Raw genomic sequence first — 5,055 nt, forward strand, 5'->3', positions numbered from 1 at the left:
ATTGTTCAGTGCCTCAAAAACTCAATTCCTCCATCTATCAACTCGACACAACCTTCCAGACAACTATCCCCTCTTCTTCATTGACACTCAACTGGCCCCCTCTTCTACACTGAACATCCTCGGTCTGTCCTTTACTTATAATCTGAACTGGAAACTTCACATCTCATCTCTAGCTAAAACAGCTTCTATGAAGTTAGGTGTTCTGAGACGTCTCCGCCAGTTTTTTTCATCCTCCCAGCTGCTAACTCTGTACAAGGGCCTTATCCGTCCATGTATAGAGTATGCTTCACATGTCTGGGGGGTTCCACTCATACTGCTCTTCTAGACAGGGTGGAATCAAAAAGCTTTTCGTCTCATCAACTCCTCTCCTCTAACTGACTGTCGTCAGCCTGTCTCTCATCGCCGTGTTGCATCTCTAGCTGTCTTCCAGCGCTATTTTCATGCTAACTGCTCTTCTGATCCTGCTAACTCCATGCTTCCCCTCCTCCCGCGGCCTCGCTGCACAAGACTTTCTTCTTTCTCTCACCCCTATTATGTCCACCTCTCTAATGCAAGAGTTAACCAGTATTTTCAATCATTCATCCCATTCTCTGGTAAACTTTGGAACTCCTTGCCTGCTTCTGTATTTCCACCTTCCTATGACTTGAATTCCTTCAAGAGGGAGGTTTCAAGACACTTATCCTTCAATTTTTGACAACCGCTTTGGACCCTTTTCTGGGACTGGCATTTCAGTGCTTTTTTTTTTTTATTGGATTTTTGTTGCCCTTGGCCAGTTTCCCTCCTACATAAAAAAAAGATAGATAGATAGATAGACAGAAAAAGACAAACTAAGACAAAGAGAAACAATGACGCTCAGATCATTATCGACAATCATTATCCACGATCGTAATGAAATTTTATACATAAGCAGAACACTGATCCTGTTCTTGTCTCATTCTCGGATTAAAAATATACTCGATGCTATTCTAACAAGAGAAAAAAACGATACTGTACCTTGTCCACTTGATGATTCAGACAGACACCAAGACCGATCGGTTTTTTTCAGGGCTGCCGGTATTCAGGCAAGACACTAACTGATGGCTATGAAGGGCTGAAGTGTACCTTTGCCGGGTGATAACTTGAACGTCTCTTTCAGTGAGGGTAACTACCAGGAAAAAGGGTTTGAATGAAAGTATGATGTTCTCTCTCTCTCTCTCTCTCTCTCTCTCTCTCTCTCTCTCTCTCTCTCTCTCTCTCTCTCTCTCTCTCTCTCTCTATCTCTCTCTCTCTCTCGGTGGATTAGAACATTTCACACACACACACACACATACACACACACACACACACACACACACACACACACACACACACACACACACACACACACACACACACACACACACACACACACCGTCTTGTCTTCCTCTGCGAGTAATTAGATGTTTTCTATTAAATTCCAGAAACTAAATTAAATTGGAATTCAAGTAAATAAAGAGGAGAAAAATCTTGACGGAATGAACAGAGAAAGCGAACCGAAGGACGACGCTTGTTATTATTCAACACACCTCTTCTTTCAAATTGGGTAAGGACTTCTTATTTTCAAGGCTATGGCGTCGCGTGAGGGCCGATGGAGCGAAGGGGAAAGGAACCTTGGTAAGAGGGAGAGCTGGTGACGGGAGAGGATGAATGGTGACTCGTCTTATGTATGACGTACGAAGTCTCAAGAAGTTTCTCTGTAAAACAAAACTATTTTCTTCATAAAACGCGTACTATTATCTTTATAAAACGCGTACTAAATCGCTTCTCCCCTTTCTCACAAGTCAGCCTTTAAAATGAGTCTTCTCTGATAATAACACTCTTTGGGGAGCTTTTCTCGCGAGGACATCAGCTTGTGAAAGGCGGAGCTAAGCGACTGGCAAACACGTCATCAGCACACCAGGCTCCCTGCCTTTCCCAACGCCTCCCCGCCGCAATATTAAACTCGCTGCGGGTGTCGGGTTCCCTGGATCCTTCTTATTCATCCCGCACTCATAACTCTGGCGGCCTCGCGGAAATGGGAAGGAAGCTACGGACATTATATATGGCGAAGCGAAGCAGGTCGACCAGTGGGCGAGGCCGGGCGCGGCGTGATGGTGGCGCGGGCAAACTTTTAGTTTAGACAAGACATTTCAATTCCTTTAACTTGTGTCCAGAGACCGAAACGAAAAGAAACGTGAGGAAACAGGAGAAAAGACTTTATTTCCACCTTAACATAAATTTAATAACGGTGATTGAGTTTCCTTTCGTTTATTCGTCAATGTTTCGATCTATACAGTATCTGTAACATTGTAATAGAAATAATAACAGCACTATCCACTCACTCATTTGACTTTCAGCCATTCACTTCCAAGCCATGAGGGACACACACGCCACGCTCGCCATGGCGGGGCAGAATGGGGCGCAGCAGACGGCATGTGTGGCGGCAGAGGGACGGCGGAAGGGCGGGCGTGGCTCGGGTGGGTCGGGGCTTCACCAGGTTTTACTGTCGCGTCGCGGTGACTGATGGAGAAAGGATCAATCTTGGGGAGGCGACGGGAGGCGATTATGGGAGATGCTATCAATCACCTCAAAAGTTATCCGGGGGAAATAAAGAGGAATATGAGCAGAGTAGAGAGTTCGGATACAGTCAATAGAGAGGGATGGAAGGGACGACAAAAGAAAAGCAAAGATGAGAAGGGAGACATGAAAGGAAGAAAGGCGTGAATATATATAATATATATTTTATCACCAAAAATACTGTAGATCATCACATGCTAATGTTTGCCACGTCGCCACATCAACTTATATCCTTATCGGCCAACCCATTTATCTTACTCCCGTCAATGTATTCTCTCATCAGATCAACAATTTATCTTTCATTTCTATTAACATACTGTATATTCACATCAGCTAAAGTATTTGTCTTAAGATCTTGACAACTCATATTTTTTTATCAGTTGAATAAGTGGAATAAGTTGTAAGATTCTGCTAACTTCAATCTTTATCAATAAAATCATGTATCAATGTCTCTCTGAACAGCACAGGAAGCCCGCCACACATGCCGCAGCTCACCACAGCCACGCAGGACACGCGTCTTGCCAACAAATACGTGCCGGCCTCAGTATAGAAGCAAAATATAAATTCAAGAGGAAACGGCAGAGGAATATGATTTATCTGGAAGTCGGAGTGGGTGGAGTGCGGGTGTGTACCGAGCAACAAACTGTTAATTAACGAGGGAGTGTGGTCATCAAAGGGATACGATCTCAGTCATTGCGGTGACCGTCCCCTTTGGCTGGGTTGTGTTTTGACGAGGTGTTCCCGGATTGCCATGTTCTTGTATATACTAAATTTGTATTGCACTTAAATAACAACAAATATTTAAATGGAATGAACAACAGAACGCATTGTCTTGTCTTACACTTTTGTACGGACAATTAATAGCATCCTTCTTTCGCAATATTGTTTTGGTGATAAAAGTGAAAAAGCGAACAATAAACATACCCTCTCAATAAACCCACAAATAATACTCTCAATAAACATATTCCCTCTCTTACCATTGTCTCCTCATTGCATCTCAGACAATGAGCACTGATTTTTATCTTCAAGCTCCGTTCTACTTTTCACTTGTTGATATCTTGGCAGCTCCAGGCATCATATTCCCCCACTAACCTGTGATGTAGCGTTCTTTCCAACAAAAGCTGACTATATGATATCCTTCCTGCGTGCTTCTAATGTGCTATGGATATAAAAGTATCTTTTTTCTACGTTTCTCGTGATCAACATTTAAAAAAATTTCTTTTCGCACGTTCCTTCTTACTCAGTTTTCGATAACTATAATCGCATGTACTTCTTATGGTGAAGGTAGAGAGTCCTCCAGTCATACTTGACGTGACCTGCCAACTCTCTAGCATCATCTGATTTCGTCCTGGCTTTTCACTGGATTTCAAATACCAGTTTCACGGTTCTAGAGATAAGTGTGTGGTGAAATGAGTATAGTCTAAATGAGATGTATAATAAATCTAATAAGGTAGGGATGGTCAAGACCTTGTGTGGAGAACAGAGGACTTTTTAAAGATTTCTTCATATGTGGGATTGAGTGGAAATTAAATCTCGCGAAAGAGCAAATAGTTATAAACATCTCACACAGTGCTGAACTCGTAAACGCGGCTTTCCGTCTCCTCCACCTCCAACTTGAAAGGAATACTTAATTTCATATCATCTTACTGAAAGGCAGGAAAGGGAAAGAGAAAATATGACACGTTTCCTCCTCCTCCCATCATAAGAACATGAGAACATACGAAAATATGGGAAATTGCAAGAAGCCATCACGTCTACACGAGGCAGCCCTGGATGAATCATACCCACTTATTTCCACCTATCATCCTCAACTATGAACTTATCTAATCTTCTTGTAAAACTTCATAATGTCAACACTAACAACTTAATTACTGCATCTATTCTATTCCATCATCTCATACAAGTGGCAGAAGGTGAACAGGTAGGGACGCTGCCATATCACGCACACGCTGGTGATGGGGTGTAAGTGTCAGTTACCCATGCAGAGTTTTATCAGTGATGCATATACGGGTTCGGGCAGTGTTTTCGTTCTGGTGGTGGTGGTAGTGGCGACAATGGTGGTGGTGGTGGTGGTGGTGTCGAATGATGACGGTGGTGTAAGCTTATTTTATTACTGGCGTGCATAAGCAGAGTGAAAATTTGAAAGATTGAATGAGTGAACTTTCTGCGGTGAGCCCATATGGTGTTCAGAGGAGAATATAACAAACTGCATTGAGAAAGTAGCCATGAAGTGTCCTGGAATAATTACGAAAAAGAACAGAATGGTATTACAATAAAATACAATAATAATAGAATAGAAGAGAACAGGATACTGTCACACTATACTTTGTTCATTCTTTTTATGTGAAACTGATCGCCCCGAAAACAATACCCAGCATTAGACACGCAAGTAATTTTGCGGAGTGCATCTAAAACTCTAATGATCGTGCATGGTGGCTTACAACAACAATATAATATAACACATGCCGGGAATCACAAGAA

At 42.5% G+C, this 5,055-nt stretch overlaps 1 long non-coding RNA gene across 1 annotated transcript in view; it reads right to left on the reverse strand.

Annotated features, from left to right (window-relative positions):
• Positions 1–2,198: 2,198 nt before the first annotated feature.
• Positions 2,199–5,055, reverse strand: part of LOC135104221 (uncharacterized) — a 9,235-nt gene continuing 6,378 nt past the window's right edge. Inside the window, exon 2 of the long non-coding RNA XR_010270336.1 lies at positions 2,199–2,517. This is a non-coding gene — a long non-coding RNA (uncharacterized LOC135104221). The remainder of the gene's footprint in view (positions 2,518–5,055) is intronic.

The sequence above is a fragment of the Scylla paramamosain genome, chromosome 1 (assembly GCF_035594125.1).
Source record: "Scylla paramamosain isolate STU-SP2022 chromosome 1, ASM3559412v1, whole genome shotgun sequence".
In the NCBI taxonomy this organism is placed as follows: domain Eukaryota; kingdom Metazoa; phylum Arthropoda; class Malacostraca; order Decapoda; family Portunidae; genus Scylla; species Scylla paramamosain.